We start from the raw sequence: 13,588 nt of genomic DNA, 5'->3' as shown, positions 1-13,588 counted from the left end.
ATCTTTAATGGTTCGATCGACCGATCCCATTTTTCAGTCGACCGATCAGTTTCCTTCCCTGTTCGTCTTGATTCGCCGAGATCAACATTCAATGCACCATTAATGCTGATTGGTTCGGTCGACCGATCCATAGGTTCGGTCGACCAATCCAGTTCTTTTCCTTTTGCTACTGATTGGTGCTTATGAACTGGTTGTGCTGAGTCATCATGGTTTGGTCCACCGATCAAGCTTTGACCGGACTATACCCTGTTTTGGTCTGAACTGATACCTACTTTGAGTTGACTTGGTTCGGTTGACCGATCCTCTTGTTCGGTCGACCGATCGGGTCGAACCTACAAAACAGTGTTAGATAATCACCCTACAAAACAGAGATTAGCACAGTAATATTATAATGCATGAGTAGTATAAAAGATAATAAAACTGTCTTGATCTCAACTTGGAAACCTTCTCGGTTTATTTAGTTGGATCAACGACCTTAGGTTGTTACTTTCAAGAACCCGACCTCACTGTCGCTCCTCCAGTTGTTTACCTGCCAAACATGGTTCTCCGGACATGTTTGGACTTTTCCTGCTTAGTGTCTGATCACCCGATCTACTAAGACTTTTCCTGCAATACTACATTAGCCAACAACAATAATAGTAATACAGAATACAATGGTAAACCTAAACCTAGATTTACTGAGATCCGCTGGTCCGGTCGGCAGTGCGCGGTCTACCCGAAACCATCTGATCAACCTTGCTTGGAGTTCACTCCTCCAAGACCTCTCGTTACCTAAGGTTACCACCCCCTAGGGTTTTCTCAACCTGGCTTCACTCACCAGGACCTAAGGTTACCACCCCCTAGGGTTTTCTCCACTTGGCTTCACTCACCAAGATTCAGTATTCGGCTACCCAGGGATCAAGTCCTCCAGACCTATCCTCCTGGCTTCCACGATATATCGAGATTTCTCCCCTTGCCTAGCCTACAACTACGACTTCCCTTGATCAAGCTCCATACTTAAATATACTTAAGCATACTTAAACATATTTGTCTGACATTAAAACCTTGGAGGTCGATTGCACCAACAGTATCTTCTCCTGAGAGGAGTAGGTGAGGACGTGTTCCCCTATGAGGGAACAGTAGGCATCGGTTCAACCTAGGGTTTTTGGAGGAAATCTGAAGTCAGAACCGGACAGTCCGAAGGCTGACAACTTAAATGTTTAATATTATTTGCTCTATTTGTCTAACTCTATTTTGCAGGAAACTAACAGTTCTGCAGGGTCCGACTCAACCTTATTCGGTCGACCGAACGACTGATTGGTCGACCAAACCCTAGTACAAAAAGGATCAGAATCCAACTCTCAGTGAAGTGTTGACCAGAGGTTCGGTCGACTGAACCTCGGGATCGGTCGACTGAACTGAGGATAGACAGAGACCTAGTCGAGCGAGTTGATCGGACCAGATGAGCTAGGGACCGGTCGATCGAATGGCGAGATCGGTCAAACAAACAAAGGAATTCTATCCGAGTAATAGAACCTAGAGGCAAACCGATTCAGGCGGATCAATCGACCGATCAGGAGGATCGGTCGATCAATCGGTAATGAGTCAAATCCTGATCCCAAGGTATGCGGATCTAGATCAGCCTCACGACTACTATAAAAAGGAGTCTTAGCTAGCACTTCAGAACACACCGAACAACGAAAATAGAACAACTTGTGCTCCTGTATACTGCTCTGAATGCTTCAACAACGCTCCGCTGTTCCGACAATCGACGACTACTTCCATCATCTTTTGTATTGTCAGTATAATGTTTTTAAGTCCAGTACTTGTAATTAATCTTGTAAAGATTTCTCAAGCTTATAGTGATTGCCCATCGAAAGCACTTTCACGTGCGGGCCTTGGAGTAGGAGTCGTCACAAGCTCTGAACCAAGTAAATCCTTGGTGTTTGTATTTTGTTTGTCTCTCTCTTATTTATGTTACGTATTTACTTTGAGTTTACATAAAATGAATGAATTAGCCATGAGCGCTATTCACCCCCCTATAGCGCTTTTCGATCCTATAAAATTCATATTTTATATATATTTTATACTGCCTGGACTAACTTTATTTTGTAGGAAATTAAGTGCTAAAAAAGTTTGGTCCGGGCACCGGGACTTGGTCCAGGCGCCCAGACCCGAAAAGTCATCTACAAGATGGCGTGGAGCACGTCGATTGGCCGGGACACATGGTCCAAATGCCCGGAGGGGTTCTAGGTTCCCTGAATAGCCTATATAAGCAGCATTCAATCGGGAGCTTGATAACAACATTTAGAACGACTTCTACATTTGCACACTGCTCTGATAAGGCCTCTATGACGTCCAAAAGCTCCGATGACAACTCCGCTAAAGCTTTCATCTTACTTGTAATTATTTCAAACTACACTTGTAATCTTTATGAATTGATTAGTGATTGCCCATTCAAAGCACTCTCACGCGCGGGCCCCTTGGTGTAGGAGTCGCCACAGGCTCCGAACCAAGTAATCTAGGTCGTGTTAGAGTTGTTTGTTTTTCCTTTTGTTTTTCTTTCCGTTGCATTATCTCCGATCATTTTTTTCAAAATGAAGTAGCCATGAGTGCTATTCACCCTCCCTCTAGTGCAACAATCCTGCAATAGATTCTCATAACATTGCCAGTGTTCCTAAAATTATTTTAGATACACAAGTAATGAGTAGCGTCTAGCAATGCATCATTGCTACTCAAGTGATGAGAATGTCAAGATCCAACCTAACCTGTCTGTATTTATTATCTTATATAACTCAATCCTTCTATCCTAATATCTAGATTGATATATGAGATATAGAATGTGTCATCTTCTTATCAATCTTTGTGTTTCTTGATTTCCAAGTAGACTCGCTTAATTAAATGAACTCAATATCTCATATTGATTTATTTGAGTATGACCATACATTTTAGTAGTCCTACTTAATCAAGGGCCCATAGATATCACTTCCATCATATGGAAGAGATATATTCTATCAACATCACTCACATCCCTCTGTATAAATTATTAAATACCCAGTGATCAACTTTATAGTCTACCTTGTTACAGGTGACGTTTGTCGATATAAATTACACAACCTCTTATGTAGGGAACCGTAGTAACTTCAGGTCTAAGGACTATTATATTAATAGTCACTATGAGAATATTTATGACCCTCACATAACAATCTATAAAATATTCTCATGGTTGGTCAATTTAGTATATATTTTCTAATAAATACCCGTGTGTCAACTTGATATCTTATATCCATGACTTGTGAGATTAAGTCATCAGTTGACCTACATGCTAGTCTCAATGCATTAATATTGCCCTTGTATAGTAATGCTTGACTAGGAATAGTTAAGAGTAGTATTACATATATATCTACATCCTCCCATTATCAATTCAATAAATTAATATGTTGTAGAATAGAACCTACTACCATAGGATATTATTATATTTATTCAACTGGCATAAATCTAAAGTAATATAATAACCATAAATATTATCTTTTTCTAATAAAATATGATACAATAGGTCTCTTGTCAATCATCTCATAATTGGCTCTTAGGACTGATACTAACACTTTGTGTGGAAGAGGAGGGAGAGGAGCTAGACATTCTGAGGTAGAGACAGAAGTAGGCACAACTACCTCCTTTCGAGCATACTGAGCCTCCCCTATATTGATATACTTGGTCACCCTTTCTAGCAGATGGTCAAAATCCCTATGGAGCTTCTTGATTAAAGACAAGAAGAAGTCCCCATCTATGAGCCCTTGGGAAAAAACATTCAACATAATTTTTAGAGTGGCTGAAAGGACTTCCATGGCCACTTAGTTGAACCATTTAATGTATGCCCTTAGCGCCTCCATTGGTCCTTGCTTGAGGGAAAATAAACTCAGCATGTTCTTGTGGTACTGTTGACTGCTGGAGAAGTGGTGGAGGAATACTTTACGGAAATCCTAGAAGCAGCAAATGGAGTCGGCCAGAAGCTGGTTAAACCATCTTTGTGCAGAGCTAGAGAGAGAAGTCGGGAACACTCAGTACTTGATGTCATTCGTATATTGGTGGAGGATAACTACATTTTTAAAATTGAGCAGATGGTCCTCCGAGTCGATCGCTCCTCTATACTCCCCGATCACTAAGGGTCAGAAATGGCTCAGCAGTTTCTCTTCCAATATTTCTAAGGAGAACAACATACTTATCCACTCAAGTGAGATATTGACTATTGGAGTTTTCCCCTACCGATTATTGTTATGATTCCGCAAGTGCACGGATTCGTCGTCAGTAATATATAAGATTGTCGAACCACAGGAACTGTTGATTAATCACTAGACATGTCACAAAGTAAGTTATCTAGACAGTCGAAAGTTGGCTTTAACGCTTACGAACTAACGAGTGTGATTAAAGAGAGGGAAAGAAGGTTGAGATGAAGAGAGAGGAGAGAGAGAGAATTGATCTTAGAGGGAATGAGCTTTGGGAGATGAATTCTAGGATTTTGGTTTCATTATAATACTAGGAGATATTACATAGATTGCTTAGTTTCCACCCTCTATGTCCATGCTCTTGCAGGAAGTTAAATTGGTCAATATCCTTAAGTATCGAATAGAGACGATTCGTGTGAAATCTTGTAACGGTTAACCCCTATCACGAGAGCGCCTTGGTAGATCACAGGAATACATGTCTAGTAGATAACAATAAGGATAAAGGTAAAGATTTGGTACGGTTTCCTACTTCCTTATGGAGGAATTGCCTCTCCATTCAATAGAATGTCCTAGACGTCCGTGAATGGGTTACCCCTGTCACTATGACCCCTCGAGTATACGATCTAGAGCATTCTTTCTACGAGAGCAGTAATTCCTATTTGATTGTTTCTCCTTTTAAGGGAACGTCCTAGACGCCCGGAAAGGGTTACCCCTGTCACTACGGTACCTTGGTCAATACGCTCTAGGGCATCCCCTTTGCATGATTAAAAATCCTCCACATCAATCAGTAAAGCATGCTAAGGAATATAAATATGTCACACGCACAATTCATCATGAACAATGCATTAACAAGTCATTGAATAGAAATATGGTGAATCTACATAGTTCTACATCTCCATCACATTACAAATACTTCCTAATCCTAGAAGAGGATGTCTACTCCATTTAGAGGGAAGAACAACCCCAAAACGTAAAGTAAAGCATACTTACAACCCTTGATGTGAGAAAAAGGGGAAGAGATGTTTGCCGAGGTTTCCAATGTCTTGGGGATGCCTCCTTGCTCTGGAGATGGATAGAACGTCAAGGGATGGCGGTGGATGAAGCTCTAAGGTTTTCCCAAAAGGGGAGACCCCTTTCCCAAGGAGAGGGACGAAGTCCCAAACCAAAGATGCCCCCAAGAATAGGGTTCTTGACCCTTATATAGGTTAGGACATGGGCGCCGCATGGCCCGTGCCACGACCGTGCGAGATTAGCATGACCAACTGCCTCCTCCCTTCTGGTTGAGTGGCACGACCGTTTGAGATCTGCACGGCCGTGTCTTCCTTCTGCTCTGGTTACACCGCACGTCCGTGTGAATTGACACGGCTGTGCCTTCCTTCTGCTCTGGTTACACCGCACGACCGTGCGAATTTCCATAGCCATGCCTTCCTTATACTCTGGTTACACCGCACGGGCGTGAATAATTGACACGGTCGTGCCTTCCTTCTACTCTGGTTACACCGCACAGCCGTGCAGAATTGACACGGCCATATATCAAGGCCGTGTGGACTTGTAGATCATTTTAGCACATTTAAACGCGGTATTCTTGAGTTGAGGTCTTCTTTAAAGTTGTAGATCTTGAAGTTATATACAATTCGGTATAAAGAATAGCCTAAATCTCCAACTAAGCAGAAAGTTATGGCAATTTTAGTTTAAGTCTGCAGTGCAGAAATTTCACACGGCCTTCACACGGCCTCAACACGCCCCCCACACGCCCTTCACACGGCCGTGTGGTCCCTGTTAGGATCAATGATCGCGGCTAGAGAGGGGGGTGTGAATAGCCGACCCCAAATTATTCGTTTCTTCCTACGATTAGGGTTAGCGCAGTGGAAATAACAAATAGAAACGAAAAGGGAGAAACAAACCTCAACACGAAGATGTAACGAGGTTCGGAGATGATACTCCTACTCCTCGGCGTGTCCGTAAGGTGGACGAAGCCTATCAATCCATCGGTGGATGAGTCCCCGGAGAACCGGCTAATAAATACTCCTTATGGGTGGAGAAACCTCACCACAAACTCTTGCAACAGCAAGATCAGAGTACAAGTACAAGAAGCACAGCAAGATACAAATATAAAGATGAATGTAACAACTCTTGCTAGCCTTCTCGTCGTCGACTGAAATCTGTAGATGAAGCACCAACTTCACAGAATCACAGCAGCAGCTGAAACCAGTCGAAGAAGTCGAGTAAGCTTACGCGAAGCTTCGGACTTGCAGAAGCAAAGATCAAGAAGAAGCAGAAGCTTCGGAGAAGCAGAAAAACTATAGAAGGCCCTCGATCTCCTTTTATAACCTGCGCAAAGAAGACAGCGAAGAAGACGGAGATAGCCGTTGTCACTCACAACGGCTATACCTGGACCGATCAGGCTTCAACCTGATCGGTCCAGGGAACCTCTGATCGGTCCTGGGGAACGATCAGGCTCTATGCTGATCTGTCCCCAGACCGATCAGGCTGCTTCACAGAGAGTTGCCCAACTCTCTGTGCGTACCCTGATCGGTCCCGGGGACCGATCAGAGCTTCCTCTGATCGGTCCAGGGACCGATCAGCACCCTTTTCTCCCGAACTTCTGGCCTTCTGATCGTTGTCTCCTGATCGGTCTGCAGACCGATCAGATAACACTTAGTAGGCTACTGTTTGGTTACTGATCGGTCACCAGACCGATCCAGATACCCAGTGTATCACTGGATCGATCCACTGATCGATCCAGAGCTTGGTTTTTGCCCAAACCAAGTCCCAAGCCTTCCAAACCAACATCCGGTCAACCTTGACCTGTTGGTACATCATGCTTAGCATCCGGTCCCTCCCTTGACCTGCTAAGACTCCCCACCAAGTGTCCGGTCAATCCCTTTGACCCACTTGGACTTTTCTCTTCGTGTCAAGTATCCGGTCACTCCCTTGACCTACTTGACCTTCTCAACACCAGATGTCCGATCACCCTTGATCCATCTGGATTTTCCCTTGCCCGGCTTCACTCACCAGGACTTTCACCTAGCTTCACTCACTAGGGTTTTCACCTGGCTTCACTCACCAGGATTTCCAATCTGCCCGGCTTCACTCACCAGGACTTTCCAACTGCCTGGCTTCACTCACCAGGACTTTCCCACTGCCTGGCTTCACTCACCAGGACTTCCAAACTGCCTAGCTTTACTCACTAGGTCTTTCCCCTGCCTGTCTTCACTCACCAGGACTTTCTCCAACTGCCTGGCTTCACTCACCAGGACTTTCACTTTCACCTAGCTTCACTCACTAGGATTTTCACCTGGCTTCACTCACCAGGATTTCCCGACTGCCTGGCTTCACTCACCAAGACTTTTCGAACTACCTAACATCCCAGTTAGGACTTCCCAGTCAAGTATCTGGTCAACCTCGACCTACTTGACTCTTCTTCATCCAACCTGATCAGACCCTGATCAGTATCTCTCCGCATGGACAACTGCACCTGCATTGTCCATGTCTACATGTCTTTCTGTATTGTCAAACATCGAAACCATGACCAAGGTTTACGCTTGGTCAACTAGGTCAACCTTGACCTACTGGAAATTACACCAACAATCTCCCCCTTTTTAATGTTTGACAATACCTTTAAGTTAGGCTAATCCAATAGCCTCAACTTTCCTCATGCCACTAGGTAATGAAACATAAGTTACAACCTTACATTCTCCTTTTAAGAAGGCAACCTCCTTCTTAGATAATGAAGGCCTAACTTAAACCCTTCATTCTCCCCCTATTGGCACACATCAACAAACTCTCCCACTGAAGAGTAAGTTATCATTGTTCACAACTTCACTCGTCGTGATCAACAAACTCTCCCACTAACTCCAATGTTCTTCCTTGAACATTCTCTAGACATTCTTCCCCTTTTTGACACACATCAAAAGGAGTGAATCAAGGTCAAGAGTTTCTTCCTAATGAAAGTCCCATACCTTTCATTGAAACCCATAATTTCCCCCTTGATACTAAATTCAACAATCAACTTAGTGATAATCCCATATCACTCATGTCTTTAGGAGTAAAAACTCCCCCTAAAAGTCAACTCCCCTTGACTAATAGGTAAAACTCTCCCTAAAGGTCAACTCCCCCTTGACCATTGCACCAACAATGTCTCGGAGAGTTTCAAACCATTAGAAATCTAAACTACCAACTTCCGAGCTGAAATTTCAGACAACTAGTCGAATTTCAGCAACTTGGCACGCCCTGATCGGTCACCAGACCGATCAGCCTTCACTGGATCGATCACCAGACCGATCCACACTCTCCTGGATTGGTCCTAGTGACCGATCCACACTTTCCTGGACCGATCAGAATCTCTCTGATCGGTCCACAAGTCTGATATCAGAAGTTTCTAATTTTTCCACTTCCGAAATTCAGAAACCTCTAGAAAATTACAGAAAATTCCAAAAATTGTGAAATTTTGAGGATACATTCCTCATAACATATACTATCATGGAAAAATAGTTTTCTATGAAAATAGCTTCCATTTTTCAATCTTGATACAAAGTTCAAAAGTCTTTGAAATAGCTCAAAGTTAACTTATCTTTGTATCAACTTGTTCAATGATGAATGCTATCACTAGAAAAGCTTCATCAAGGTTTTTCAAATCAATTTTGAAATGATTTTAAACCCTTTAATTTAGGACCACAATCTTAGGGCTAAATGTACATGACTTGTACACAAGCTTTCCCTATGATCCTCAATTTCGAATTAGGCTCATCTAGGTACAAGAACTATGCACCTTGATCCTAACGCACAATCCTAATATCTCACACACATCTAAGGTGTATCAAACACATCCAAGTCAATTTTGATGTGAGATATGGGTTTAGGTTATCTTAGGCTAAGGTCTCATGCATTTTCTAAACATCAATTTGATCTCCATATCAAATTATGTTTTTAACCTTAAATCGATTTCATTGATTATAAATGCACAAGATGATGACATGGCATATAATGATATCATAAGTAAAAACATGTGCCAATGTCATGATGTCATGTCATAAAGTATGAAACTTAAATAAAGCATGACATATAAATAACCTAAGCATTATCATGACATTTCAAATGATCATAGATTAAATATGATGTCATGACATGGCATATGGCAAACAATATATGGCAAATAACATGTAGAGGTATAGAAGATACCTAATTCTAGCCTTAATTGCCATTTTTGATAATTTTGATCATTTTGTCATAAATTCTATATTCCTAAGTGTAATAGACCTAAAATCACATACCAAGGATGTTTAGATCACTATGTGCCAACTAGATTGACTCTAGAAAACTCCTCAAATTTGATTGGTACATTCTAATCACCTTAGGAATAATTCTTAATTTCATTTTCAAGGCTTGATTGTACCTTGAAAAATCCTAAAGTGCCACCTTTTGCCATGATTAGGTTAACTACCTATTCAAGTAAGGTTGGCACACCCTAATTAATCTAGCGTGATGAAATCACACTCCTAGGAACCCAATACCTATTTGAGCTCATTGGGTTCACTAAATATTCACTAGGGATGACTTCCCTAGCAACCCTCCTAATGACCCTCCTAGGCTTTGAAGCCTTGGTCATTTGGGACTCATCAAGATCAACTCTAGGGGTGACTCCCCTTGTGACCTTGGTGATGGTCTTCCTTGCCCTAGATTTTGTTCCATAATCGAATGGAACATTGTGATAAGTGGGCTTGACCACTTGGGACTTAGGTTTGTGACCCAAACCTTTCACGTCCTTGGACTTGGGTTTTTGACCCCTAGACCCAAGAGTCAAATCCTCAAGAGCCTTTTCTAGAGAGTCAAGTCTTGACCTCAAGACTTGATTTTCCTTTTCTAAGGCCTCAAGTTTTAACTTGTCATTTGTCTTTGAGGTATTCCTAGGCATATGTCTAGTTGTTTTGGGATTTCTACCTAGGTTATCCTTAACCTTAGATGAGTTGATCCTAGGGTTGGCTTTCCTAGTGTTATCCTTATCTAGGCTCACATGTTTGGCACCTAAGCATGTGTATCGATTTCTATAATTATCATGCTTATCATTATTGTCAATTGCAATCAAACTACTAGCATGCATCTTACTAGTATTGCAATAATGTGCCTTAGAGATTACCTTAGGGTTTGCCTTAGCTCCCCCTATCGATGTGCTCGGTCTCTTGTCCTTGTGAGGTTGCCTCCCCCTCGGACATTGGCTCCTATAGTGTCCCTTTCGCTTGCATTGGACGCACACCACGTGCTCCTTGCCCTTGCGTGTTGGGACTCCGGCTTCCTTGACCTTTGGCGCCGGTGGAGTCTTTCTAACCCTCTTTGGACATTTACTCTTGTAATATCCAAATTCCCTACACTCAAAGCACATTATGTGTAATTTGATAGAAATTAAAATGCTTGAGTTACCTAGGTTTGAGGATGGATGAAAGCTCTCTTCTTCATCCCTTCCGGAGGTAGACGCTTCTTCTTCTTCTTGCTCCGAACTTGAAGAAGAACTCTCCTCCTCTTCATCTTTAGATGTTGAGTAACCCTCAACTTCTAAATCCATCCCTCCATGATGTGAACTCCTTGGCTCACTTGACTCCTCTTCATGGCTTGAAGTGGAGTTCCCCTCATGGAACTTTGCCAAGTTGTTTCACAACTCCTTGGCATTGTTGTATCCACCTATCCTACACAAAACATCATTAGGTAAAGAAAATTCAAAAATTTTCAATATCTCATCGTTGACTAGGGATTGGTGGACTTGTTCCTTGGTCCACTCCTTCTTCTCTAGGGTTTCTCCTTTCTTGTCTATTGGAGGCTTGAAACCTAATTGAACACAACTCCAATTTTCAAGATTAGTCATAAGAAAGTACTTCATTCTTACCTTCCAAAACGCGAAGTCGTCGCGATCGTAGAAGGGTGGAATCGTGACATCTTCTCCAAATAGATCCATTCTCTAGCTCGTGCTCCCCCGGGTGTTGTTCCAACGAAGAGCGACCTCGCTCTGATACCACTTGTTAGGATCAATGATCGCAGCTAGAGAAGGGGGTGTGAATAACCCACCCCAAATTGTTCATTTCTTCCTACATTAGGGTTAGCGCAGCGGAAATAACAAATAAAAACGAAAAGGGAGAAGCAAACCTCAACACGAAGATGTAACGAGGTTCGGAAATGATACTCCTACTCCTCAGCGTGTCCGTAAGGTGGACGAAGCCAATCAATCTGTCAGTGGATGAGTCCCCAGAGAACCGGCTAATAAATACTCCTTATGGGTGGAGAAACCTCACCACAAACTCTTGCAACAGCAAGATCAGAGTACAAGTACAAGAAGCACAGCAAGATACAAATATAAAGATGAATGTAACAACTCTTGCTTGCCTTCTCGTCGTCGACTGAAATCTGTAGATGAAGCACCAACTTCACAGAATCACAGCAGCAGCTGAAACCAGTCGAAGAAGTCGAGGAAGCTCACGCGAAGCTTCGGACTTGCAGAAGCAAAGATCAAGAAGAAGCAGAAAAACTGTAGAAAGCCCTCGATCTCCTTTTATAACCTGCGCAAAGAAGACAGCGAAGAAGACGGAGATAGCCGTTGTCACTCACAACGGCTATACTTGGACCGATCAGGCTTCAGCCTGATCGGTCCAGGGAACCTCTGATCGGTCCTGGGGACCGATCATGCTCTATGCTGATCGGTCCCCAGACCGATTAGGCTGCTTCACAGAGAGTTGCCCAACTCTCTATGCGTACCCTGATCGGTCCCGGGGACCGATCAGAGCTTCCTCTGATCGGTCCAGGGACCGATCAGCACCCTTTTCTCCCGAACTTCTGGCCTTCTGATCGTTGTCTCCTGATCGGTCTGCAGACCGATCAGATAACACTCAGTAGGCTACTGTTTGGTTACTGATCGGTCACCAGACCGATCCAGATACCCAGTGTATCACTGGATCGATCCACTGATCGATCCAGAGCTTGGTTTTTGCCCAAACCAAGTCCCAAGCCTTCCAAACCAACATCCGGTCAACCTTGACCTATTGGTACATCAGGCTTAGCATCCGGTCACTCCCTTGACCTGCTAAGACTCCCCACCAAGTGTCCGGTCAATCCCTTTGACCCACTTGGACTTTTCTCTTCGTGTCAAGTATCCGGTCACTCCCTTGACCTACTTGACCTTCTCAACACCAGATGTCCGATCACCCTTGATCCATCTGGATTTTCCCTTGCCCGGCTTCACTCACCAGGACTTTCACCTAGCTTCACTCACTAGGGTTTTCACCTAGCTTCACTCACCAGGATTTCCAATCTGCCCGGCTTCACTCACTAGGACTTTCCAACTGCCTGGATTTACTCACCAGGACTTTCCCACTGCCTGGCTTCACTCACCAGGACTTCCAAACTGCCTAGCTTTACTCACTAGGTCTTTCCCCTGCCTGGCTTAACTCACCAGGACTTTCTCCAACTGCCAGGCTTCACTCACCAGGACTTTCACTTTCACCTAGCTTCACTCACTAGGATTTTCACCTGGCTTCACTCACTAGGATTTCCCGACTGCCTGGCTTCACTCACCAGGACTTTCCGAACTGCCTAACATCCCAGTTAGGACTTCCCAGTCAAGTATCCCGTCAACCTCGACCTACTTGACTCTTCTTCATCCAACCTGATCAGACCCTAATCAGTATCTCTCCGCATGGACAACTGCACCTGCATTGTCCGTGTCTACATGTCTTTCTGTATTGTCAAACATCGAAACCATGACCAAGGTTTACGCTTGGTCAACTAGGTCAACCTTGACCTACTAGAAATTGCACCAACAGTCCCCGCATGGCTAAAATTTGGAAGAACTTAGTTTTCGCATGACCATGATACTCTAGAAGCTCTAAACTTCATTTAAGCTCTGTTTTTGCTCCAAATCACATCCTATCAATCAAAACAAGCAAAGAGTAGATCTTTGAACAAAATATAATGGAATTATGACATTATAATGAAATAGGGTGCAATAAGCATAGATTATCCTAATGAAATACAAGTAGATGTGTGTCAAAACATGCATAAAAGTGTATATAATCTACGCACATCATACCCCCAGACCTAAACCTTTACTTGTCCTCAAGCAAAACCCGCAATCTAGATTCATGTGGTTAGTTGGCATGTAATAATCCCCAATGAATCAATATAAACCTATCATATAGTTTCATTGATGAGCATGATACAAAAATTATTCGAGTGTGGCCTAAGTAAAAGTTCTCCGTGCTCAGTGTAATAAGTGGCCTAACTTTTTCAAGTATCAATCTCTAAGCCTAGTCAATTTTTCATTTAACTGTGTTCCTCATACTTCCGGCGATAGGCACTTACCTGCTACACACAAGGTTCATTCCCCTCAAAAATACTATGCATCG

The sequence above is a fragment of the Zingiber officinale genome, chromosome 7B, assembly GCF_018446385.1.
Source record: "Zingiber officinale cultivar Zhangliang chromosome 7B, Zo_v1.1, whole genome shotgun sequence".
NCBI classification, from domain to species: Eukaryota; Viridiplantae; Streptophyta; class Magnoliopsida; order Zingiberales; family Zingiberaceae; genus Zingiber; species Zingiber officinale.
The sequence above is the reverse complement of the archived record's forward strand: the minus strand, read 5'-3'. Positions refer to the sequence as shown.